General features: G+C 37.2%; 1 protein-coding gene across 3 annotated transcripts in view; it reads left to right on the plus strand.

The window, feature by feature from the left end:
• Positions 1–28,000, plus strand: part of CHRM3 (cholinergic receptor muscarinic 3) — a 264,243-nt gene that overhangs the window by 112,482 nt on the left and 123,761 nt on the right. For 2 of the 3 annotated variants that reach the window (XM_054514308.1, XM_036380590.2), the window contains exon 3: positions 27,183–27,283. The exons of the other annotated variant lie outside the window; for it this stretch is intronic. The gene's annotated coding sequence lies outside the window, so the exon portion shown is untranslated. The remainder of the gene's footprint in view (positions 1–27,182; positions 27,284–28,000) is intronic. 3 annotated transcript variants of the gene reach the window in all.

Genomic DNA, 28,000 nt, shown 5'->3' on the forward strand with positions numbered 1-28,000 from the left:
CAGTGGTCATTTATACAGATATAAACTATATGTTTATACAAATACAAATGATACTCTTGTCACATAACAGTAAAAATTTTGACTTTGTAGTTCAGCAGAGTTGAAAGTAAATATTAAATGTCACAGTCTATTACAGTAACTGCCTAATGTGGCTATACATGGAAATATCTTGTTTACATTTTCATGCAGAATAATTGTAGGAGTAAGGTGGTTGACAGAAATGATCTGTGACCTTTCACTGGCAGTTGAACTACTGAGAGTTTTAGTTTAGTTCAGCAGTGCACCTTTGGAGCAAATTTCCTCATCTGCAATTTTCTTGATGTTGCAAAGCCTTTTTGTTGTATACAAAGTAGAAATATGTGATGAAGCTAAATTGCAAGAAAAGCGCAGTTTAGAAGGAAAAATTATAAGTACTTTGTAGATTCTGTATATTTCACGTGTTTTAATTCACTGTAACATCTTTCTCAAAATGTTTCACTTGTGACTTTGAATTTTTCCACTGAGTGATGAAGGACAAAACACTTGCATCTGCATTCTTTCATTTTGGCCTGAAGTATGTCCAATGTCATATGCAGCACATTTGCAACGTTTGTGGGTGGTTATCTGCATATGAAATAAAGATTAAAATAACCAAGAGAGACAAAAGAAAAATCTGAACCCAACAAGCATTAGTATTAACCTAGAGTTCCTTTGGTTTCTGAGGGTTTTTTTAATAATGCTCCACAATATTTTCTTTTATGCCAATGAAGCAGATAGGAGTATTACCTTTTTTTCTGTCTCCAACCCTTCTAGTCATCCGTTAATGACTTCAGAATTTATTTTGGTATGAAAAACCAAAGGGCTCTTAATATTTTTTTATTGATTAATTAATTTCATGTTAATGTTAAGAATGTCCCATTATGAAGCCTTTCCCTTTGGAAGTATTCTAAAATAAACTATAGAAAACTATTGAAAGTTGTAAGATTCTCAGTCTTTATTTCTGGGACTTCAGTGTAGTGCTTTCTGGAAACCAACAACAAAAAAAAAAAGAGATAATTTGAAATCTTAAATGATCTGTTTTTCTCTTTATTCATTATCATTGGCTTGAAGTTTTAGATTTATTTAATTTGAAAACAAATTATGGGAGCAGTTGTTTCAATCCTTGTTGTAAGAGAAATAAAAATTGTAATCAGTCTTGAAGCATCTATGTCTACTTGGAAACAAAAAACCCTCTTAGGAAAGTTTTGATATATGCAGGATTAAAGACTATAAAACCTCTTACTGGAGTTTTGATATAATATATGTAGGATTAGAAATATTTGTTACCATGTTTGGTGACCTGTTTATCAGCATTTCCTAAGGATGTGTTATTGGGATAGAACTCCACACTGGGCTTCTTTTCAAGCTCCAGATTTAAAATGCACCAAGGTAAATACTGAAGTGCTTAACCATATTAAATGTAAATTAAAGGACTTGACAAGGCAAATGAAATTCAGCAAATCATTTACTCCTATGATCAGGCTATGATTTGGCTTTATTTGAAAAAAAAAGGTATGCATTTAGAAAAGAAAGAAAGCAAAATATTTAAAGGAAGGATCAATGCAAAATCTGTGGCAACATTTTTATTTTTTCTGTTTTCTAATGAGATGGTTACTGAGTAAGTAGAAGACTTCATATAGAGTATAAACTCAGTGCTCTTTACTTTTCAAAAATTTAGTTGGAATAATGTGTGTCTTGCTACTGAGGACTGTCTGGAACACACATCTGTGTTAAACATTGTCTCAGGGTTGTCTTATTTACATTAGTTACCAAAGACAAAATTCTCTGTCAGGTATTTTGCAGAATAATTCTAAGCAGGGAATTAAGAGAGAATATTCTATGAGAGAATATATGTGCTTCTGCTTATCAGTTCTGACCTTTCTGAAATTTTAAGACTGACGTAATTTCAGAAAAAGCATTTATATGAACTAATTAGGTGACATTTATATGAACTAAAGGTGACATTTAGATATGACATGATAAATGATGATATTTACAAAACCCCTTAATTTATGTTGCAAAGCTGTTAGTATTTTCATTTGTGTCTCTATAGGCAGTGTCAGAAGATCCTGGAATAGGGTCCACTATGTGTTAGGGTATTAGGTTGATATATATATATATGTATTTATTCAGTGGGCTTCCACAGAATTTATGTTGGTCTGATATTAGCCAGAGCAAATTTCTGTTTCAAAAAGATCTCATGCAGGACTCCATACTCTTCCCTTTAAACTCTGGAGGTGATGTAAACTTACTGAGTTCCCTGAAGTTGATACAAATTTGGATTCCCTTTTTTTGCCTTCTGAGTGAAGATTTTTTTAATATGTAAGAGTAAATATAGTATCTGACTGTTAAGTATACAATATGCACTGACGGGCCTTTCATGTTAATTCAGTGTAGCCAGCAGTGACAATGAGGTGTTACTGATGTAAAGAGATCAAAAAATAAACTGTACCAAGTCACCATGTGATTCATTTGCTCTGATGTGGCAGCAGTGGAAATGGGGCATGGAAATGAAATTAGGAGCCCATCTAGGGGCTCCTAATTTGCTGTTTCTTACCCAGCACCCTCTTTAACCCACTGGCTCACTGCAGGGGCTCCTACAGTGCTTTGCTAAAAGTTTGACTCAGCATGAAGCACAGGTTGGCTAAGTTTTGTTAGAGTGCACTTTCTAGACAATAGTAATAAAACTAGAGTGAAACTGGGGAAAAAAAGAGGAAGGGACAAAGTACGTGCAAGTCATACCATAAAGGAAAATCACCTGTTATTCTCAAGTTTATTCTGTTTTGGAGAAACAATGTCAATATTAAAGATGACAGATGATGGCAACTGATTTATACTGCAACTTTTATGGTATCTTACATCCTGTGTGTGTACTTTAAAGAAGAGATATGAAATATATGACTTTGCTGCTTTGGTTCATCTAAAGTTCAAAAAGATAGGAAAAGCTGTCATTTCAAAGAAATACTTCAGTCCAGAGATGTGCTGAGAGCACAGTGTGTATATCCTATCAAAAGGGTAATCTCGCATGCTATTGTCTGTGTATCTCAAGTGTTTTCAAATATATAATTGACTTTTGCAGCCATTCCCCAAACTCAGTTCTTCTGATCTTCTCTGGTTTTCCTGTTGTGCAACCAAACCAGAGCACTGGGGGGACACAGAGGGGCTTCTGACAGCCATGGGGTAATTAATCAGGTGTCTTCTTTAGGATTTTGGGGAAGGATGGCAAAATAACATCAAGGTGGAGAATGATGCTTTTAAGTCTTACTTGTTTTCACAGCTTCAGGATTTTCCCAGCTGTAACAAAATGGAGAATTTGTCCTCGAGACCATTTTGAATAGCAATGATTTTTCTTCTGCTGACTTTGCTGAGATGACTGTTGAGAAATTCTTCATATTTTGTAGTGGTCTCATAACAAATGGGAATTTGCACATTGTCAGAGATATGTACCCTTGAAGTACAATTACACATGGAGAAATATAGGAGCAGCAGTGACAGCTTGAAATATAAGCTTCACTACATGGAAAGTCAGAGATAAGTGTGAAGAATAGTGTTGGTAAATTCTTTACCCATAGAAGAATGTCTAAATAATGAGGTGTTTTCAAACTAAGCCTTCAGGTTGTATTAAATATGAGAATTCCATTGTCGGTCTAGTTTTAAGGAATTATTTTCTGTCACCTCTTGCTCAGAGCTCTCTGTCTCTACACTCTCCTGCTAGCAAACTGAAACTGGACTATTCAGATAGATTAGAGTTTGTTTTTTTTCCTCACAGAGAATCCTATTATCCACTGCTGGTACAGCGAGCAAATAACTAGTCAAGATTGCATAGACAAGGAAAAAAGCAAAAAAGGCTTAGCTATTCTTCAAAACTTTATCTAATTGAAATGATGCATGGCACAACTTAAAGTTCACTAATGTAGCTGCAGTCAAAGATTTTTTGCTAAGCATGGCTGACACACAAATGTTTAATGGAGTAGATTTTATTTTGTTTGTCAGAAATGTGAGTCTTACTCCAGCAAAAGACTCAAAGGATTTTGCCAAGATGCAGCCATGTGACTAAATGTTATTCTCTCTCTAATACCTAAGCGATTCTCAGTGCCTTTTTTCCTTTGTTTTCAATCCACATTCAGCTTGTATATTTTTGCCAACACAGAAGTTGCCGGCAACTCTGAATGCCCAAATTTTAATTTTGTTCAAGTGCAAAATAGCTGTTAACAATGACTTTTGGATTTGAGGAATTTAGCAGATTGTTTTAATGACCTGTGCTAATTTACTGAGTGCAAATTAATATGTTTCATTTTGCAAAACCTTATAGAAGGCAGTAAAGTTAATGTAAGCAGGTTAGGTTTTCATGTATTAGCTTTTTTTTTTAATGCATTGGAAATTGGAAATGAGAATAGATTTCTTGTTACAAGATATTTCTATGATCTGACATTCTTCTTACCAACACATCATTATTAAGTATATGATTATGTGTGAGTTATGTCTGTAATAAATATTGCATTTCACAGCTTGAACAAGAAGGGGTTAAAATGATTGTTGAATGCAACAATAATCAGTGAAGTACTCAATTAGATTTTCATATAACAAACTTCAACGGAACAAGAGGAATTTACTGAACTGCAATTTTCTTGTAACTGTTACGAGGTATTAGAAATAGGTATTTAAAAGGCATTCTCTTTCTTAGACAGTGTATGCTAATATATTTGCTATTCTCAAGGTAATACTGCATTAGTAAGTACCTATATCTAGTACAATTTGATAAATTAAGTTTGCTATAACAACTATGTTGCTTGCAAAAATATTGCCCAAGCAGGGTAGTTGATGTTTTTAAAAGGCTGTTTCAGAGGCATATAGAAGATTTGTTGGAACACTGAGGGGAGGTACAGAAGTACTTTCCATGCACATCCACTTTTCCATCGGTGCTCAGAAGCAGCCAAGAACTGTCGGATCTTAAACCAAGTTTCTGACTTGCTCTGATTTATGGTGGTTTACGTAACAGTTATGCTAGTTTCAAATATGGACTTGAGTCCCTTTATTGAGGGAGCTGGGGTTGTTTAGCCTGGAGAAAAGGAGTCTCAGGGTGACCTTACCACCTCCCAACATCTACCAGTAAAGAGAGTGGAGCCAGGTGGGAGTTGGTCTTTTCTCCCAGGCGACGAGTGACAGGCTGAGATGACACAGCCTCAAGCTGTGCCAGGGGAGGGTCAGACTGGACAGCAGAAGGGATTCCATCATGGAAGGGGCTGTTAAACATTGAGACAGACTGTCCATGGAGTTAGAGTCACTATCCTGGAGGTAGTCTAGGAATGACTGAATGTGGCACTCAGTGCCATTGTGTGGTTGACAAAGATGGTGGTGGGTCAAAGGTTGGACTCAAGGATCTTAGAGATCCTTTCAACCTGAATGATTCTGTGACTAGAAGTTTCCCAACCAGCCATTAAGTCACATCTTGGGAGATTTCTACTGGTGAATGGGCAAAGAAGTTTATAGTATGGTATTACTACTGTAGTAACTTTGTTGCATTCCCATCTTTTTAAAATGGTAAGAGACAAAGACAATGGCAATGGAATTTAAAGTGATGTAAAGATTTTAATGTACATTTTAATGTGATTCCTAGCATTTTTCCAGTGTTTTTCCACATGCAAATGATGCATGCAATCCAATCCTCTGGCAATAACAAGACACAACAATTTGTCTTTTAACACAGCAATCTAACATAATTATTGGTGTTTATGTTATTTTCAAATAAGATTTTTGTCTTAGATTAGTTTCAAACAGAGTAGGTGAACTTTTGTCCCCTTTTCGCTATCAAGCCTACTTGTCATCCATATAAATGAAACTCAAAGAAAAGCTTTCAAAACTTCTCAAAATGGCTGTTTCTTGTCTTTGTGCATGCATAGGGCATTCAATATTTTAATCAGCTGTTACAATTCACTGGACCCAAGACTGACATTAAGTGACCACTAAAAGTTGAGTGTTCAGCTGAAGACATGAAAAAACAGATTCACTGGTTACTTGATAAATATTCCATGTAAATTTTCAGAATAAATGTTCACGTTGGCCTTCACACACTATCTTTCTAAATTTCAAAGTGGCACTGTATCAAATGCAGTGCTTCACAGTTTGGTTCAAAAAGTGTTTTGTCATGTGGCCAAGTCACAGAGTTGGTGTTATTTGTTGATGTAAAGAAGAAAATTGACTTTTTCCATCTTGTTAGCAAGGAAAAGTTGATTTACATTAGACTGGTCTAAATATCATCATTCATAAATTATTTTCCCATTTATAAAATTGTTCATTATACTTCTTGTGGAATTTTATAAATGGGAAAATAATTCCTGGTGAGGCCCACAGAAGGTCAGGTGTCTAATAATGCTGGCGAAATATAGCTTATGAACACAGAGTTCTCTTCCAACTGGTGTTGCTTCTAGCTCAGCCTATGACTCTTAAAGGGATTCTCTGTTGTATTCAATCATGATCAATAATTAGGCAATTGTTATCTATTTCCCAGATCCATCTTATGAGGATATGATGACTCTGCAGTGTCAATACGAGTTATTAACAATAGTTAATACCTGTGCCAATAGTAAAGTTGCTTCTGCACTAAAAAGGGGGTAGATCTTCACAGTGAGCAGATTATGCTTTATTTCCCAATTGTGCAGTCTCAGTTCCTGCAGAGGTGAACTTTAAGAACTCTAAATAATTAATTTGTCTCCAGTAACATCATGTAAAGGCAAAGATACTCTGTGATCTCAGCAGCGCCAACGTCTTCAAAGTGGTATTAGTCTTGATTTTCCCAGTACAGGTGAAGCCATGCCATGAAGTCTGGTATTTTTGTCCCTGTGCTACCCCAAAGCTGTTTGGGCAGCTATGTGCTGAAACAGATTGGAAAAGCGATTCGTCTTCTTTTCTTGTGAGGTAGAAAAAGGAGGAGAAGAAATTACCAAGAGATGGTCTAATGTTTTCTATCACAAACCATATTTCAAATTTTTCTGTAGGCATCCAGAGAGATTGCTTGCTGGTTATAACCTCCATTTGACCAAACTGATGTAAGTTACAATTTTTAAAACATCATTCAGAAGCATTTTGTAATTAGGTCTAGAATTGAGTGTGTGAAGTTAAAAACTGGTTAAATGCTGTTAAACTATTTCTCTGGATAAAAAACTGTAATTGTGAGTAACTCTGATGCAGCCATTTGATACTAAAGCTGCTGTTAACCAAACTGACAGAAAACTGTTTTCAGACATGGAACAGTACCAGCAAAAGTAAAAGTCGATTAAACCCTTTGAAGCTTTGTAGTGCTCATAAAAAAATTTAATACCTGAGTACCACCAATTAGCACTTTGTTTTATAAGGTGAAAAAAAATCTGTTATTACACAGAGATCTTTCTAAGTTCAATATCTCAGGCTGTATTTTCATAGTCAATATTAACTGATCTATACCCTACAGGATTACCCATAAATACAAATATGTGCAAAGAGTCAAAACCCTTTTGTTGTTTCTGTTCAAATTTTCAACCCATGTTACAAGGTGTTTCTACCACCTTTTATCATTGCATACATCACAACAGTACAGCCAGCATGTAGGAGAATAGAGAAACACATGGAAGTGAAAGCAGGAGGTTAAAAATACTAGCCTAAGGCATTTCTAGCCCAGAAATGAGCATCTCACAGTTTGCAGAGTCAGATGCTTAGCAAAACTCAACATCAAACAGGGAGCTCTGAGAGTGCTGAGTGAGAGTGGTGTATGAAATGTAAGAGAGAAAAGCAGTTTATAGCTGCTGCTGTGGAGTGCAGGCTGGGTGCAAAGGCAAGCTCTGTCAGTGCTTGCCCATGTATTTCTCAGGCATTTCCATAGTTTACCATGACCTGTTCTATATATCTACCTGTTGATCCCACTTCAGAAAGCAAGTTGCAGTCATGCCTTTTTCCTACAAAATTCTACTGATACTGATATTCTGTGAAAAATGGAGAAGCTGCTACCTGTAGTTATTTTCACCATCCTGGAGAACTGAAATAAGAGACCAAATGGTGCATTCTGTAAGTGTCTGTAACAGAGCAAGTATTTTAGGTCTACAGAATTTTTAGAAAATGAAGATGGTATTTTTCTAGCATGCTCTTTGATATGCACAGTGCTGTAGAACAAAAACCAGATTTAATAGGAGGCATTCAGGCACAGGAGGAATAAATCTTTATTTATATTTGAAATGGATTGAAAATCTGATGCAAGGAACTAAAAATTAATCAATATAAAATCAATCAAAGCAATAGTGTCAACTGACTATCAAATTATCAATAGCAGTATATAAATTTTTAGTTTATACTAGTAACTTTTTACTAGCTACTAGTATCTTTTTGTAAAGTGCTTTAATCTACTTTAGATGCAAAACATTCAGTCCATTGATATTAGAAGTGAACTTGCTTACATCAAAACAAAATTTCTTACACATAACTCTTGTATTCTTGAAGTGTATTAATTTAAAATTAGTTAGAAATATCAGTGTTTGGATGTCAATCTTTTCCTGAAATTAGTAATGGAGATAAATGTGAACAGCAAGCATTTTTGCACAGACTTGCCTTGCTGCTTACACTAGATGTGGTTGGGAAGAGATGTTTTTATTTCTTATAAGAGATTCAATTGCATGCAATCAATGAAATTGACTGAAACAGGAGAAATGTGAGAAGACTCAAAAAAAAAAAAAAGTTGGCTAGGTGATTGGCTTTTTCACAGCTTTCTACTGTTTTCTTATTCTTCAGCAAGTTCTTTTGCCGGACTGACTCGTGATTTTTACAACTTTCTGTAGAAGTCTCCTCAACCATTTTAATGACACTTAGTAGTTCTTTCTGATCCACTTTGGTGTTTTGCTTTTATTCAAGAGCCTTTCCTTTGCAAGGCATACTAATTCCTACATCTCGATTTTTCTGTGAATATATGAGAACTTGTGCAAATTTAAATATCTTGTCAAGATTTATCATATTATCATCTGAGGAAGCAGATGTATTCTCTATAACTCAAACTATACCCTCTTGCCTTTATTACTAATTTTCTGCAGAGGAAGGTTGGTTTTGGTTTTTGTGGGTTTTTTCCTTCATTTTTTTTAAACAGGTTTATGAAAGCAAATAGCATAACAAGTTATCTGTTCAAGTGTTATAAAATATTATTAATCTGTAAATATCCGTGAATAACTTTATTGGGCTAGCTTTTCTCTTTCCTATGCTTATATCAACACAGATTCCCAGGATTTTTCTCTACAGGTTTCACACTCACATTTCACAATTTACAGTGTGCCTCATCTCCAGGTTTATGTCCTCCTTGTCATACTTTATAAGGGACACATGCAGAAGTAAATAGATGGCATATATACTGAAAAGGTAAATTAGAACAGAGGTAATGCATTAGCTCATTTCTCTCTCCATGGCAGTTAGGGCAACTTTTTGAAATATGTCCAAATCTTGTGTCCTTTCTTCTCCCTACTTGAAGGTAAATGAAGGCTTAGCTCTGCTCTTGTTCTGTTAGGAACAATGGGGATGGATCTTCATGGCATGACTGGGTTACAAGGCACTTCTTGGCCTTCTGAGGGCACCTGACAGTGAAAAATGTCTGGGGATAAAATAAATATGTTTAGTTTTTCCTTGTTTTGAGGTTCCTGTTTGCAAACCGTCGCCAGCACTTTTGTGATGTTTTTGTGCCTCTCCTTCCATCTTTCCTTTCTTTCAAAATCCCTGTGAAAAGTCCCAATCAAATACAAAAGTTAAAAGTATAAATAATAAAATAGTCTGTGAAAGAAGTTTTTCTAACATCCCTTTAAAACATGTTTAGTTTCAAAACTGCTGTGGCACTGATGCAGCAGTTCAGGTGCTCCTTGTTGCTGAAAAAAAGACCATTAAAAGGCTATCAAGAAATTGCTAAAGGAGAGAAATGGCTCAGAGGACTGAGATCTAGTGAGAAGAATGAGGAGGAACAGAGAACATCTCAGTAACAGGTAAAGACAGAAGGGAAAGACATGAAATTAACAAAAATTATTTAGAGGCTTAAAGGGCAACATCCACAAAAAATGCTGCAAATCAAGAAAAAGTAAGTTAAGAGATTGAAATTTTGTTTACAGAGGTGTAAGGCAAAGTAGATCAAAGACTGAAAGATGGATGACAGAACACACAGACTTCATTGTTGCAAGTATTTTTATAAATGATAATCTGGTTTTTCCTTTTCAAATGTGGTATGAAATTTGTATAGTCAAGTTCAGACCAAAAGCTGCTGGCTTTTCTCTTTAAAGTGTTCTTTGAAAATATATCCTACTTAATTTTGTGAGGGAAAAATGAGTGTTGTTGCCACTTTGCCTTACAACAGTGGCCTAGGCAGCAGCTGGGTTGGTCATAGGTGAAACACTGTTGATCAAGTGTGCTAAAAAACATAACCAGAGAATTGCACAAAGAAAATGTTGGCTCTGAAATCAAATTCCCTCAATTACAACGTATGTAGAAGTAACCTATGTTTTGCCTTGACTCTTGTACAAAAATTAGAGTGTGTTTTTTTTATTTTTCCCCTCCTATGCATTTTATAATATTCCTTTACATTGTATAGCTACTGGACTACTTCAGCTGTCTCTTTAGAAAATGGTGTTCTTTTCCATTTACTTATGTTGTTTTATGACTTCTTATCCTACTTTAGGGGGAAAAAACCAAAACAAAAATCCAAGCTGACCAAAAAACCACAAAGAACAAAAGAACAAGAAACCCACTTGAAATTCTATTTTTAAAAAATCCTGTCATGGTGCAAAGTGCTCTGCATTTTAGACTGCCATAGCTCTTGATCCTGGCTAGTAACACTATTCTTTCATCTTATCTTTTCAGAGCTGGACAAAGATATGGTAAATACATAGAGATAATCTTTAAGCTGCCAGTGTTTAATGATGATCCCAGGGTTGCTTGGAACAAGAAAGATTCCAAAGAAGTTGTCATCCTTTGTAGGAAAATACTTTTTAAATAGTCCTGTACAGTACTTTTTATTAGATTAAGTATGTAATCAGAAAACTTTTTCATATCCAAAACTTTGAGTGCTTTGAAGTCACAATTAAAAGGGAAAGTTATCTGATATTTTTAGCAATAAGTAGTACAACATTGATGGAAATGCTGGTTCAAGGACAGAACATGGGTTATGGACTGTCTCTTCATCTGAACTCTGTGTATATCTCTAGGAACTTATAACAAGACAAATTCCCGAAGACAACATTCTTCTTCTGTTTGTAAATTTAAAGGTTACACAAACTGCTTATTTTGGGTCTATGAACTGTAGAATTAAGTTGCAGTTCCCTAGAAAAATACATACTTTAATTAGGCTCAACCAATCTTATGAAGTATGCAAAAGCTAAAGACAGCCTCATTTAAGTCTCTTTTTAGATATATCTACACATTTATAGGTGCTATTTCTGAACAAACATATATGTAGAACTTTCAAATATGTTGGTAATCTGTCCATTTCACTATTTGTTTATTACCTGCTTCTAAGCCTGATACTGATCTTGTTCACAGTTTAGGTCCCCAGGCTCAAGTGAAAGAAAAAAACCCTTGTTAATTTTGTACATTCAAACACAAAACTAATGCAAAGAATAAAGAAAGCACTCTCATCACATTTATCATTCCAGGTATTCATAATACCCCAGAATTTAGCTGTGTCAATAAGTTAGGTTTATGTTATTGTAAAAATATGTAACTAATTGGCAAGATTAAAAAAAATTAATAGAACAAAACAAATGTATTTTTCTTGCTAATAAATATCTAGGTTTAGGTGCAAATATGCTGTCCGTCATTAGCTATTCATTAATTTTAATCTCTTATTTCAGTCTTGTAAATCTTCTGATCAGGGTACAACTCTGCTGGGATTGCCAGCCATCCTGTCCCATCAGATGCTTTGTCCACCTTTTTTTCCTTCTTGGATGGCAATCACAGGATGCAAATGGAAAGCTCTTGAAAGATGTTTTCTGACATCTGGCTCTTGATGGACTCCTTAGGCAGCTGGGCTTGTCTTGCTGGAAGAACTTCTGAGCTGTCCTCATAACGAAGTGACTTTTTGGCCTTTTATATGTATTCTGTCCAAGTGCCCTTTGGAAGTGAAATGATCTGCATGCTATGTATTGCCAGAGAGCCCAAAGATGCAGATTGTTTTACAGCTGGGAGGTGGAAATGTTTGGTGTAATTTGAATATGCTCCAAGTCATATGGACAAGTCATATGGACAGTTGAGTCACTGTTGTGATGGCTGATGTGTTTCACATCAGCATGTGAAAACCTCAAACACAGAGTTGTAGCAAATAATTTCACAAATTATTGGAATAACATGGCTCAAAGTAGAAGCAAGAAAGAGAAGGCTTAGACACTTTTAAGTTGGAACTGAGTAGTTGCTTTTTATGTGAGTTTTGTCTGTACGTTAATTTTTCTTTTTTTGGTGTGCATTCTTGGGCTGTAGTTCTGTATTGCAAGCACACCACCAGGGGTGCTTTGTAGCCTAGTGAGATTTCAGGCAGCCTGAATGAGACTGGTTTATCTGTAAGTACAACTCAACTACTTTTTTTTTTTCCTGGTATGGAAATTCAGCTACACGTCAATGTCATGCTTAATATTCAGGACTGCAAAACATTTGCCAGCCTAGTATTAAATCACGGGTCACAGAATATTTTGTGTTTAAAAACACCCACAAGGATCATCAAGTCCAATTTTTAAGTGACTGGTCCATAAGGGAATTGAACTCAGAGTCTTTTTGTTATTAGCACCCAACTCTAACAAACTGAGCCAGTCTCAGGGGCTGTTGTCTTAACTTTGGTAATAGGAAACCTAAATATAGAAAGCATCTCTTTTGTCAATAAAATTAAATTGTTGCTGCCTAACCACAAGTGAACTTGACAGTTACTTGTAAATAATTGCTTTCTGGTTTTTGTCACTGATCATTGTATTAGATAATCAAGATTGTTGTCTTGATACATATTTGACAAAAAAAAAAACAGAAAAGAAAAAATAAAGATGAGACTTGAAGAAGTTTAGCAATCACATTTAAAACAAAACATTGAAAAAGTATAGGGATAAACCCCAAACTACATCTCAGTTGAATGACTATTTTCTAAGATTATTTCTTTTTTTTCAAAATGAAACATTTTTATGCATAAATCAAACCTGATTATAGCTAAAAACTGTAAAGCTCAAAAAAAATTTCACTTTCAATAAGCACCTAAAATTGTAATATTTTTATATCTGCTTGAGTTCTATTTGAAGAAATAACCTTAATTGAAAAGACTTCATATGGCTGGATTCATTGAACTCCTTTAGCAATAAAAAGAACTTTAATCTTCTAAACACTAACAGTACAATGAGTTAGAATGCTTTCTTTTAAAGAGGAACTTTTGTTTTTTATTGATGCAAGTGAAAAAAATCAAATCCCAGAATACATTAGGAGGAATGCGACCATTTTCTAATTGTCCTTTTTCCTTTTCTTGCTATAATGTTAGCATTTAAAGGCGTGTAAACCTGAGGTAGGAATTTGCTTTTTTTGTCACTTCTGAACAAGTAGAACTTCTGTTTAGTAACAAAAAAGGCTTTTCATCATTAAAACCCTTAAAATATTTCAGTCGGATATTTCTCTAGTCAAACAGACAAAACACTCCTCAGAATCAGCTGAGATATTATGTAGAGATTAAACTTCTTTCCCTTCTTTTCTTTTTTTTTTATTGATTGCTTTATTTGTATCTATATTTTAGTATTGATATTATATATGTCCTTAAAGAGGTTTTTTGGTTTTTGACTTGTATCTTTACAGATAGAGAATTGCCAAGCAGCTAACCTTCTTATCCTGTGTCTGGAAATTAAAGTTAGTAGATACAATTAATCTGGACATAAGAAACTTCAGTGGTTCCCTGACAGAAGAAAAATTTAATTTCCTTGTAGTGAATGAGTTACAGTTCAACTTATTTTCAGATATGACTTGCAGGAAAATGTTCTGGAATATGCTACTGCAAAACATGTAACAATCTTGCCATCTTCCCAATTCTTTTAGGAGAATTCAGCAAAATACCTAAATCAAGAGATAGAGGTGCATTGAGGAGTTGGTAGATCATGCACTGTAAGCTGGGGGAAACTGTCCTATGTTGAAGAAAGTCAAAGAAAGGGAAATAAAGAAAAGTGTAGCTGGAAATTTCTCTGTGAGGCTTTGTTTTGGAGCACGTGTGTGTGTTTACTCTGTGAACTCTGGAGCTAATCCTGGCTTAAAACTCAATTGTTTGTAAAGTGCCCACCAGAACTGCTGTGCCGTACAAATGGGTTGGCATTAAGGCTTGTAGGGTGCTCAGTGCAGCAGAAATATTGTAGCAAAACCTAAAAATTCCTTTCAACATTATAATACAAATCACCTAAGCTCTCTGCTTCTGCAGTATTTGTTTGGGGTTTGGATGAATTGTTTAGATTTTTTCCTTTCACTAAAAGCTTTTGCATCTAGGAGTGAATAAGCATAAATTTCATCAAAATAATATTTTAAGAAGCAGTTACCTTCATTCTTCATCTTGAGCACAGTACATTTAGAAGTGGAAAAGTGAGCTTTTCTTGTACCTCTTCCTTTTGAGGTGACCTTTGGCTTGAGTATTTAGGTTGCAGCAGCATATTAACTACGAGGGATTATTATGAGGTGAGGATATGGGCATCAACCACTTCAGAGCAGCAGACTATGTTGATGGTGAGCTTTTTTCCTGTAATCTACTGTGGGTTGTGGGGTTTTTAATAATCTTAGGCTTGTGAGAAGCAAACTACAGTAAAGCCCAGCAAGTCTGCTCTATCATCTGCTAAGTACTGTTGCACTGTTACAACAACCAGAAACAAGCTGTGGAAGATTTCTGCTGAGTGGAGTTTCCCCCCTTCCCCCAAACAAGGTGCATGCTTCTTCACTGAAGTATAAAATCCTAGGGAAAAGATCGTGTCAATTGATGTGATTGCACATCAGTTTGCTGGAGAGAGTATCGTGAGTTTACAAAGTCATTTGAATGCTGTTGTAAAAAAGGCTTCTTTTAAGTAAAAGTAATTGTCAAAGTCATGTCTGCAATAAAATTCTGTTCTCTGCATGAGTAAAAAAATCTCTGTCTCAACTAACTTTGGTTTGAAATTCACCTCAGTTATATTTGCAACTAAGCAACCAACAGCTACTCTCTCTCTGCCTGAAATAAGATTATTCCACCTGGTTGAAATTTTATAAGCCCCACCTGGGAACTTGCACTGCTGGACCCTTACTATTGCCCATCACCAGTTTCCTTACATTTTTTTGTCTCTTTCAGAGTGGTAGGCTTTTAAACAAATGGCATTTTTACGTCTTATGCATATAGGACAGTGTTAGAGTCATCAACACACTTTTTATGATTTCATACCGCCTTTTGGATTTACAGTCTTATTAAAATTTTGCCAATTGTTCCTTTCATTTGCTGGGCTGAGAAAGGGCTATTTTTTACAAATAGCAGAACCTTGAAAAGTTTACTTGTTTGAAGTTATATAGTAGGGAAAAAAAGTTTTGAAGGTGGAATTTGTTTATTTGCTGCAAGGTCTAAAGGCTCTCCTTGAAAATTACCAGCTACTAAAGAACCACTCTATGATTTGAACTGATATTGCTATTATATTAGCTCCCCATAAGTAAACTGTACTATTTAAAGTCCTGAAACAGTTTTCAGCAGTGCTTTGCCAAACAGTGTTCCAGAATAGTACTAATATTGAGCAATTAGGAATGCTTGCTTCTCTTTTTACATTGTTTTTTTTTCTTCATGGGTGTTGACACTGGATTTCTTTCATTGACTTAATGTAGATGAAGATTATTACCTTATTCCTGGACTGTAAACAAGGATATACAATTTTTTTTTTCTTAAAAAAAAAAAAAAACAAAAAGAAAGACAGAAAGAATACCATAACATTCAGAGTAAAATCAGCTGCTGAGCTGCTGTTCCTGTCTCTAACAAACATATTTGCTTGGCTGCCAGCACTGTTTTAAAAAATAGGAGGGCATGAAGTACTACCTTAAAGCTGGTTGAAGCTACCTACCTTTACCAAGGAAGATATCTGGAGGTCAGAGAACCTGTGCTGAAAGAAGGGTGGCAAGAGTGGTGCCTAAAGGGTGATATTGTAGCCTCGAGTTCTCAGAATAATCCGGACAATGCAAGGACAGTCTCTTTCCTGTGGATAGCGGTGGTTAAGGGATACATTATATTGGGAACAGACATACAGAGTGACACCTGGCTCTCCTCCCTGCTTCAGGGCTCAGTCCAACAACATGCAATCCTTGGTAGAGTTCTTGTCCAAAACCAGTTTAGCTATGCATCCTGAAGCCAACAGATTTCTCCATTGACATAGGTTTACAAAGAGTGGTGGTATGATTTCCTCTCTATCTAATATTACCTGTTACAGAGTTATATGCATCTGACTCATTTCCTCATTAGACATTCTTAATGCTTAGATTTTGTTCATGAATGCTGCTAATCAAACAACAGCAAAACAAATCAGGTAGAAATACAGGAATTAATGAGGGAATTTAGTTACATTGATGACTTAGAAATTTAGCTTAGCAATCAGTGGATTTCAGACTATTTTCAGATGGTGGGGAAGAGGATGATATTTTCTGGCTTGAAATATCTTCAGACCTTGAGGGTATCACTGCTTTATAAGAAGTAAAGGGATAGATTTTTATTCAGACTTTTGGCTTCATTTTGGGTAGAATCAAACTTGCCTAAAGTTGCCTGTCTAGGTACTGGATGTTTAATCTAAATTAGTCAGTGGGCTTGCTCCTGTGATCCTGGGGAGAAGCTCCTGCAAAGAATGATTCACATCAGAATGAAAAAAATAGTTAAGTTACATGGTATCAACAGCCCTCTTCAGAGCATTCCTTACATTTCTGGGACGGTTAGCCATAGGAATAGTTCTGATGTAAAAAAATTGAGTGGTTTTTTTTTGATGCACTTTTCATTGTTGTATCATTCGAGTGGTATTATTCCTCCTGAATGCAGGTAATTCAAAAGTTACCCATACTGAGACACTTTTGGCAAGAAGAACACAAAGCACAATGAGTTCTCTTGGTTATTCTGCATTGCTATTTTGTTATACTAATGTAAGACTGAGCTCAGCCTTGAGGGTTTTCACTCTCTCTTTCACTTTCCTTTTGCTGCACTTAGAAAAATAGCTGAGCTTTCTGTCTCATTTTCTGTAATGTCAGCAAGATGCCTAATTTCTGTAATTACAACTGTTAGCTTGTAATAAATCAGGACCTTACTTGACTTATGAACTTCATGAGATGACCACAGAATTTTGTCTGTTAAAGTCTTTATTAAGTAATTTAAAATCTTATCCCAGTGAGAGCTTTTCTTGGGTTGATGGTGTGCTAGTATTATGTTGCCTTCCAGAGGCAGAAAATATCATAAGGTAATGCTGCTAAAGATCTTAATTGTCTCAATACATCCTGGTGTTCTTTAATGCCTCTAAATTAATTATGCAATTTAATGTTGTTATTAAGCCTTGAATTGCATTACTTCAGCAGAAACATAAAGTTAATGTGATTGTGTACCATAGGAATGGAAGTACCTGTGGTTTTAAGGATTGTTCCCCAGCATTGCAATTATTCAGAAAGTTTCTAGATCAAAAGGTTCATAAAACATTTTACTGATATGTTCCTTGTGGCCACTGAATATGTAACTTAAAGGGTCAAAAGCCACAATTACAGGATACTTCAGAGAGAGAGTGTAAGAAATGAAGGCTATTGCCAATAGCTTAAGTGCCTGTAGATGTCGATAAGATGTTATGTAAAACATTATTTGTGGGAAAAAACACTGCTTTTCATAGTCCAGGGAGAGGCAATAATAAAGCCAAACACAGCAGTTCCTGCCAATCTAACCCGACTACTTTTCATCTTACCTTCAGATTTGGCTATTGGCTTAAAGCTAGTTTCGTTTAGTTTTTTACAGAATCTAGCTAGGTACCTGAAAATTTTAGTATTGCTGGTAGGTAGCATTGGTTCATATCAGTTTGGGATTAGTCTGGTATGGTTAAGCTTTCCTTGAAGATGAAAATGGTTTTCCATTTCCATACTTCAGCCTGCAACAGAAAGATAACAGGTATGATCCCTCTCCCCAGTTTCTAAGGCGTCTAATTTTTCTGAAATATTTAGAAAACTTAAGTCACCTCCAGTCATATAATCTATCAGAAAAAGGCCATCATTTTCTTTGCATTACAAAGCAACACTGTGAAAACAGAATCATTGTGCTTTAGGGAGTGTCACTTCTACTGTGAATGTATAAAAACAACACTTTCTATTTCATTGAATTGAAATTCAGAAGGTGATTAAATTGAAATGTAGAAGGAAACATGTATAGGCAAAACCCACATTAATTCCAGGTAGAAAATATGGCTGGGGTTGCCATCAGTTCTCAAGAGAAATGTGTACTTTCACATTTTGTCTAGGTGACAGCACTTCCACTGCTATAATGACCTGTGAAATCCCAGGATAGCAAAGCGGAGCAGCATGGCAGGAGTGATTACAGGGAATCAGTCAGAAGTGCCTGCTCCTGTGACACTGCCTGTGGAAGTCAAAGCACACAGAGCACATGGTCTGCCCTGATCCTCTGTCCTGGTTAGGGTATAGGTCATTCCCCTGTTTCATAGATGCATACCATTAGAGCCTCATCTCCTGTGCCACCAAGTTTATATACTTCTGAGTTGTTTACAGTGTTTTACTCATATTAACTCATCTGAATAAATGTATATCAACAACAGATGTTGATTACTACTGCCCTCGGTAGTAATCGGTTCCAAGCTTTTCCTAATACTCAGAATTAAATAAATCCTGAGCAAAGCCAAACCTGTATTATCTGAGCAGAAGAGTTAAACTGTGATAGCAAAGCCACTGGCTTATTTTCCCTGGGCTGTCTAGTTTTAGTAAAGCATTGGGATGATACAGTATATTTTGTGATTTGTTGTTTAAGTTGTGAATTTAATGAAAGAATGTGGCTTGACACAAAAGCCTCGTGTCAGGGGTTTTATCTTTCCACATATAATTCCTTTTTTTTTTTTTTCCTTTCTCATCCCTTCTCCCCACGAGGCAAAAGCTGTTTAGCTTTTTATTCTGTAAAAACAAACAAATCAATATATTAAGAGATAAATAAATTATTGAGCTGCTTTTTCCAGTACTGAAGTTCTGTATACTAATTCAATACAAAATTCACAACAGATCTTTAACTTCAGCTGCACAGAGAATCATTCTGCTATTGATCATAAGAGGATAAGACGTTTTTAAGAGGTTAACATGTTACAGTCCCAAAACATGCTTACAATATTCTCTCAGAGAGGGTCAAGGACTGTTCCCCACAGTGAAGCTTTCTCTTATTTTTTGCTCCTTCAGGTGGCACAGGGGGACAGGGATGGGGTTGTGGTCAGTTGATGGTAGCTCCTCTCTGCCGCTCCTTTCTCATGCTGCTCCCTGTTCCAGCCGGAGGCATCCACAGGCTGCTGTCCTTCAGGATGAGCCTGCTCCAGCCTGGGCTCTCCATGGGCCACAGGATGTGTATTGAATGGGCCACAGGGCACTGCCAGTGCAGCTGTGGGGCTGATCCATATCCTGGGCTGGTTTCCTTGGAGCCAGCTGGAACAGGTTGCACCTGGCATGAGGCATCCCCTGCCTCCTTGGCAGAGGGCCCTGCAGTATGGACAAGGATGCCCAGAGCAGAGGTGAATCCAAGGCTTCTTAGCTGATTCTGTTCTACTGTTTCAAGTGACATTCACCCTGGAGATTGTGTCAGCACTGCTATGTTTGCTGCTGTCCCTAGGGCATGTAGGGCTGTCTTCCTTCCCTTCCTAGGGACCCTCTGGGTGCCTGAGAATCGCCCCAGGAGATGGTGTGGACATCTCCATCACAGTGTCCCAGGGTCCTGCCCCCAGGGTAGGGTAAGGCACCTGCTCCACAAGAGCTCCATGTGAGGCTGGAGGAGGGCAGGTGATCCCATGCCAGGGTGTTGGCTGCACTGTGGATGTGAAAGATGGGATTTTGGTAGGTGAGTATCCGAGATTAATGCAACTCTTGTCAACAGCTTGTCTCTTCTTTTTGCTTATAAACATCATTAATCCCATAATTTCTCGTCAGATGTTTCATTAAGACATGTTTTTGGGTAGTTTTGTGTATCCGTGATACAAAATGGAGTTTAGAAAGAAATCCATCATTACTTGGATTTTCCTGTACTGCCTGGCAGGCGCAGTTAGGAAAAGCCAAATTATGGGACATTTCCTACCTGTGTATTCCAGTGAGCAAGCTGCACATTTCCATTAGCAGACTTACAATCCCTTTTCAGGAAAGTCCATCTGCTTCCAACTGATAAAGCAGCATATTACTCACTACACATTCAGCTGCCTCATGATAATTCAAAATTTTACTTACGCTTTCCCACTTTCTCAGATTTAACACACCAGATGTATCATGTGTACATAAGTAACACCCAAATATTTTCTAAAATATTGAAAAGTCTACTGTTTTGTTAGACTTTTTTTGTGTGTTTAGAGTAATCAGTTACAGTAAAAACCACATTGCGGGGGCTTATTAGTTGCAGAGATGGGTGGAGAAAAGGCCATCAATATGGGATTCATGAATATCTTGAAACTTCTAAATAACTCTTAAATTAAAACTGTGAGAAAGAAATGGAGCCATATGTTTGCTTGGAACATCTTTTTTCAGATAAGGCTGTCTTCCACAAGAAGGGGTAGGGTTTCTTTTTCCATGTGTGTAGTGGAGCCTAATCTCACTCTAAGTGGCTGGATGTATCAGAATATTTCTAGAATAAACAGTGGATGGAAGGGATTGGTAAAAACAATTAAGGATACCAATATGTGATCATGAGAAATGAACACTCAGGAAGGGATTAATCAAAACAGATTTAGATGTGCTGCATAATGGATGGTTAGCATGAGATCCTCCTAAAGCTCACTTCATCTCATCCTGGGGGCAACAACTAAGACACATCAGCTCTGTTGAATGGTTCGTGGGTGTGGTAGCTTTTCTTGTGTTGACTGTGCAGCCTGTACAGCTCAGGGGTAGATGCCTGTGACTTCAAAGATATCTAAAGTTAAGGGTAATCACTTACTAAATTATTAATGCTGATAACTGTATACTAAATAGTGAGCTTCCTTTTTTGGTCTGTTTAACTATTATTATCTCTTAGTGTCATATAAAATTATACATGACATTTAAAAGATTTCAGTGTAAAATTATAAACTTTATCAGAGACACTAGTAGTCGCGTATCAGTAAGCACCTGAAGGAACAACAATCAAAGAGAGTCTAATCACTTTGCAAATTTTAAAAAGCTTTTGGGGTTATATGCCAGCTATGTAGAAAATATAAGTAATAGAGCAGTTATGTTGAAGTATTCTTCTAGTGTATTTCTCCTGATGTTTTCCTTTTTCCTAGTTGCTTGTTCTACTGATTATTCAGACACTGTAGGGCACTTCTGAGATGCTTTGTATGTGAACTGAATTGAGTTGAACATCTTTATGATGAGCAGTCCTAACTATTTCCATAATAGGCACTCAGCTTTGTCAATAAAACACTATTCTAGAGTGAAACAAATGTGATATGTCTCGATTGAACAATTTTTGAGCTATGAGACTACCAAACTAAAATAATATCTGAAATATTTGGATTTTGTTTGACCGTACTCCTCAGAATTTCAAACTAAAATAAAGCCTTCTAGTTCTTCAGCAGCTGAAAGAGTTGGCTAAGACAGTACTGTGAATTGATGTGCCTTCATAAGTAACATTGTCCTAAATCATGTTGTTAATCATTAGTTTTTACCTCTGTTAAACTGAATGAATAAAATGATTGGTTTTAGCCATCCTGAATAAATAAAAGTAGAACAAGTTGGATGAATTTGTGATATTGAATTCGTCCCTGCAAAGAAATTCTGTTATGACCTACGTGTTGCACATTTTTCTGTCATATCACTGGGGAGGCACTTTTCAAGTGTACAAATACTGCAGTTGCAATCTTTTACCATTTGTCTTTGATATTGTCTTGGTCCAGAATGATCCTAACCTCTGTCTAATGAGATCCACTGAAAGAAGCACAAGGCAGAGATGCTTCTTCCATCTTGCAGAATTTTTATGTCTGAAGCTTAAGAATTAAAATATTTTTTGCTCTTTAAAGTCCATTGGAAACAGAAACTGCCTTTTTTCTGACTTTATTTTTTGGCATCAGGATCATATTCATTATTATTCATAGTCATTCAAGTATTAAAATGCTTTTTATCTATTTAGGTACCTCTGTAGGCGTTTTTGAGCTTGAAAAAAATGTGATGTGTAAAAGTTGATTTTATTGATTTTTAATAGGTTATTTCAGCAAGAAAATAAAAATATGTAACAAGCTCAAGTTTTTGAGACTTTTTCTTGTCCTCACAACAAGGCAAAAATTGTACATAATTCATTTAAAAGATTGCAACACGTGAGATTACTTTATCTCTCTTGAAACACGCTCATGTGAAATACTTACCTTATTATCTATGAAGTTTTACCAGTCTGTGAATTTTATTTTTAATAGAGAGGAACCTTCTTGGTTAAACACTGAAACTAGTTTTCTCAGTGAAGAGTCAATGCATGAAAATTTGTCTTTTCAAGTAAACAGGACAGAAATCACTACATCCATAGTTTTGCTTTTAACAAATGTACTTCTCTTATTTAGAGGCCTTTCTGACATTCTAGTCTCAAGTGAGATTTTATCAAAGACAAATGAGAAGGTAAAAGCAGCACCCAGAATCTCTTCTTGTTTTAAGTAGGGATTCTCATGAATATAGGAAAGGAATTGTACAAGTTGTAAAATGTGATTTTCAGTTCTGTACCTGGAACACTGGGTGCCTCTGGATCCTGATCACAGTTTGGTTTTTTTTGGTATTGAAATCACAGCTGTGTTTGTGGTGTCACAAATTTTGGTGCTGTCCTCTTCATAGTCTGCCCATGTGTGCAGAGTTTAACACAAATTCCTTGGCAGTGCTGCCTCCCAGACCCACCCTCAAGCTAAAGCCCTGCTCACACTTTTGTGGCAGAGTTTGGGTCCAATGCCTAGAAGCACCCCTCATATTAAATTTTCTAGCACAGACATAGTACATGAAATTAGAGGTGGCTGATGGTGGTTTCAATAAGTCCAGGGTTCATGCTGATATCTAGCATGGGGCTTTGTTGACAGGATTGTTTAACTGGAGCTTGATGCTCTGCACAAGCTGGATTGTCAATGGGCCTCATCACTGTTCTACAAAGAGTAGAGTGTATTAGCTTTGTAGCTGAATATACAAACAGCACAAGCTAACTTGAGACCACTTAGTTTATTGTAAATTAAGGCAATGAATTCCAAAGCTCTGAGTCACAGCCTGCATTATTAGGAGGGTAAAAATGTAATCTTGGTAGTAATGGCATAAAACTAAAAATATTGGGATGGGTTTTTTTAAAACTGAAAATAGCTTGAGAAGCTAATTTAATAATAAATTAGTTTTTTCTAACTAAAAGCATAATAAATTGATAAGAGGGGGGTCATCAAAATTCAGATTTTAATTGCCAGAAACTTAATTTCCTCAACTAAAAGGAGGCTCAGCTAATAAAAAAAGGCTTCTCTTTTCAATTGTTTTGCAGTTTTAAAAGTTTGCAAGTTATTTAAAACTGACTTTCATCATGTAGCAGTTTAAGTTATTTTTCTGCATTGATAGTGTAAATAAGAAGTTTTTTTTCAACATTTATACTTTGTGAATTAAAAAAAAAATGGATCAATTTTTAAACATTCAGGTTTTTTAAGAGCAATTTGCATTGTTGTTTCACATTGTTGACACTGTAAACATTCCACTAAGGATCTCTAGGGACCTCAATTAAACAAAATTTGGCATGTGCCGTGCAAATTTTAGTTATACTACATGAATGAATTATTACAGCTGCATTGCTGGAACGAAGTACTTAAATCAGAATTGCTGTCTTGAGAAGTCTGGAACCTTCCTTCCTGAGCCAAAAGATTGAGCTTTAGCACCGAAGGCTCCATGAGATCCTTCCAGAGCTTTACAGAGTGCAAACCCTCTCAGGTGGGAGGAGGTTGATGATGAACATGATCTCCCTGGCTGCTCTTTGCCTCTGTCTGAGTGTTTTGCTGTCTTTGCCATGTGACCCTCGGTGCAGACACACTTCCTTGTGCTGTGCTCCCTGTGCATGGTCAGCCTGGGAGCAGTGGTGGGAACAGAGCATTTTAGTGGTGCAATGGCTAGGCCAAGAAATGCCTAGGGAAAGAAACGTTTCCGGAAGTGTGTTTGGAGTGCTAGTCTCTCATCTAAACATAGATCCTGGGCTGAGAGGGTCCTTCTCAAAGCCTGCTGTCATGGTTTGACACTGGGACAATGCCAGTGCCCCCATGAGTATACCCTCTCCCTGGTTTCTGCTGTGAGATGTGACCAGGAATAAGCAAAGCAGGCTCCTACTTAGGAAAAAAAAGAATTTATTAACTAAACTACAAGGAAAAGGGAGAGAAAAAGAAACACACAAGGAAAATGAAAACTTCACAAATACATCTCCTCCTCCTCCCCACCAAATTCCCAACAGAATACATCCTCCAAATCATCGACTCTCAGTCCAGCACCACCCTTCAGAATACTCAATCCTCAGTCCATCAAGAGGAGAAGGAGTCCTTCTTGTGCTAATGGTGACCTCTTCCTTTCATGTCCAGCGCTCTCACCACTGAACATGGACCAGAGCTGCTTCTAGGGTCGACTTTTAAGGATGCTTCATCCCACTCCAAAAAGGCACAGTCTCAACTTTGGGACATCTGTCCCCCCATATTTTCACCCCCTGGGGCCTAGGGGCACCAACACTGAACCCTCTTGGTTCTGAGGCATTGCCTCCCCCTAAAATGCAGTCCCTGTATCACAAGGAAACATGGCTCTGTCCATGGCTATACAAAAAGAGTCCAGCATAAGCTACTCCATCATCTCTTCCACCTGAGTTCCTCTCTATTTCTCTCGTGACCCATTTCCTCTTATCTCCTCTATATCTCTCTTCTCATTCAGCTCCAGGAGGAGTAGCATTTGTAAGATTTCCATCACCAAGAAAAAGGTTAAAAATCTGAGGCTCTGCCTGTCCAGAACTCCCACGGCTGCCCTGCTGGGCACCTTCTCGCACCCCCCCTTCTCCTTCTCGGCCGGCCAAGCACAGGCACAGGCTCTCTCTCTGTCTCTCCTGGGGCGGGGGTGGCTGCCCGATGCCTCTCAGTGCTCCTCCACCCTCCATCCTGCAGGGGCCTTCCCCTCCCTTCTGTCCAGGCCCCGGCCTGCCTCACCCGGCCCCATGGCTGCCCCTGCCCCGCCCAGCCCGCAGCCAGGCAGGGGAGCTCTGAACCTTTCCCTGACCGGAACCCAAGAGAACCTCCCGGGGGAGAGCCCTGCTTTAACCCCGTGTTCTCAGAGGCGGATACAATGTCCCAATGGCCACATTAGGTGCCAATATTAAAATATGAGCACCCATTGGCCTGACCACCGCATCCCAGAAAACATATTTCCTGTCAAACCACCACACCCGCTCTTACAAAAGGGTTGTCACACTGACATGTCAGCTAGGAATCGCTTTGCACTCCTTGTAAGACAAACGATGGAAGTTCTGGACATATTTAATCTGATTTGTTTCCTTTCTGTTCATTCATTCAAATACAGCCCCTACGTGTTCATTTGGTTTAAGGAGGTGTTCAGATTGGCTTCCACTTCAACTCATTGCACTTCTTGACAGCACAGGGTTAGTGGAGGGAACAGCTTTCTTCCAGGAGAGTGTTTTACCAGAGGAGGGGGAGACCTTTGTGGTTAAAAGCATATCAGAGCTGTGTTACAAGTGCTGGGCTGGCATACAGCAATGTAGAATGGTGGTAAACGTGTGTTTTCTTCCCTTCGGAAAATTAGATGGAATATAGTCTCAGATTTGTTAGTACCCTCACCCTTACTGTTGCTGTTGAGTTTTAGTGGTGGTTTTGGGTTTTTTTCCTGAGAAACTGAACATGCAGCGTAGCGAATATATTCCGTTTCTGGTCTGTTGCCTCCTTTTTATAACACCTGGGAGTAAAATCCCTTGGCATTCTGGTAAAGGCTGAGACACTAAGAAACTGTGAAACATCTTGATTAGATTCACTCTTTTAAGTTATTCAAAGGGGTCTGAAGCCTTAGATTACAATGGCATGCAATAAATTGGATAATAATGGCACATGGTTCTACTTGGCCCTAATTATATGTAATGAAATGGTGGTCAGTCAGTCTTTCTCCTATGCTTCTGAATTCAGGAATTTACAACTTCTGCAGAGGAAAATGTTTTTTTTGGGTTTTTAATTATTAGTATTTTTGCTTCTTCTGTTACATTTTTACATGAAAAATTAGATTCCAGACCAACTTTCTAAAGTGGTTAGCTTGAAAGGTTGCATAATTTGGGGAAGAAAAGGAGACCCCGGTTCTTAATGCTACTTTTGGGGTGACCTGCTCCTTGGTCTGAATGGGCTCATCATTCTTCACCTGCTGGAGGTGCCCATTTTCAGACACAAGCTACACAAGTTTGCTTGCTGCTGCAGCTGCAGCCTTAAAATAAGAAGCTCCCTAGGAAAGTGGTGGATCCCCCAGAACTGATAACTTTAAGATTCAGCTGGACAGTTTGTTGTGTTATCTTATCAAGATTGTGCTTTTGCTAAGAAAGGTCCAACCTCGTATTCTGTGATTCTGTGACTGTTCATACTATATTGGAGAAACTGTTGTCTTTACTCCAGTTTGGTCACCAGATTTGAAAAACAAAATCATCTGAAAATAATGTGATACATAGCCCTTTGGAGATAGGAGTGAGCAGCCCAAAGGCCTGTCAGTACCATGTTATTACCACTGCTCCACATCTCTGTGTGATAAATTTGTGCTTGAGTTGTTCTATTTCCAACTAGGTATCTCAGTTTGTGAAGGAAAAAGAAAACAAAACAAAAACAAAACAAACAAAAACCAAAACCAGTATTATTTGGCAATAAAAAATATTAAATACTTTTGTCTTGTCTTTCTCCAAATTAGGCCTTTTAGCTTATATGGCTGTGCTTTCCCCATGTTTCTATAATCTGTTTTAATAATTGTTCCATCTTTTGCTTTGTTCACAGCCTACATGCTGACACAGTACCAGTTTTGTTTCCAAAAGAGGAGTTCACAGAATTACAGTGTCTGATCCAACTAGCTGCTCTGATGATCCTCACTGGACCATGTAGGTAAAATTCAATAAACCCTATTTATATCCACACTATATCTGTAAAAGTATTCAGCATATTGGAAAACATCTGGGTTTTGGCAACAGTGCTCACATTGTGGAGTCGAGGTCTTTTGGAATTTATGGACTCTTATAACATTACGACCCTGCAACTTTTTGATGAGTTTTATTGTCAACAGAAGCACAAAAATAGACTGTCATTTGTCACAATGTGTTTGGTCTTCTTGCTACATCTGTTTTAAGTACTTGCAGGTGCTGACAACAGGTGATACCCATCATTCCTGTAGGGTAATTTAGCAGCTGCAGTGGTGAAAATTTCAGCTTAGACAGAAAACCCAGCAGAGAAAGTGAATGAGTTTTGGAGCAGCTAGTAAACCTTGAGCTTCTTGTTGCTACAGCCACACAGCTACCAGAATAAGAGCTAGCCAGGTAAGAGCTAGGCTGAACAGGTTTACATGCATGAATAATTCAGTTTTGCTATAGAAGAGCTGTGAATCTGATGATTTGTATTCAATTTCTTTGAAAGTGTATTTTTCCTTTTTGTTTTGATATGCTGGTTGCATTTAATTTCAACAAGTCACCTCCCTCTGAGCTAGCAGACCTAGGCAAAGGACTAAATTGTTCTGATTAAATTGCCAGCATTTATTGTCTCTTGACTGCTTTCTTCCTTGTATGCTATGCTGTTTTATGTCTCAGTTTCAGTGGTACTTAAAA

Source organism: Molothrus ater, chromosome 3, assembly GCF_012460135.2.
Source record: "Molothrus ater isolate BHLD 08-10-18 breed brown headed cowbird chromosome 3, BPBGC_Mater_1.1, whole genome shotgun sequence".
In the NCBI taxonomy this organism is placed as follows: domain Eukaryota; kingdom Metazoa; phylum Chordata; class Aves; order Passeriformes; family Icteridae; genus Molothrus; species Molothrus ater.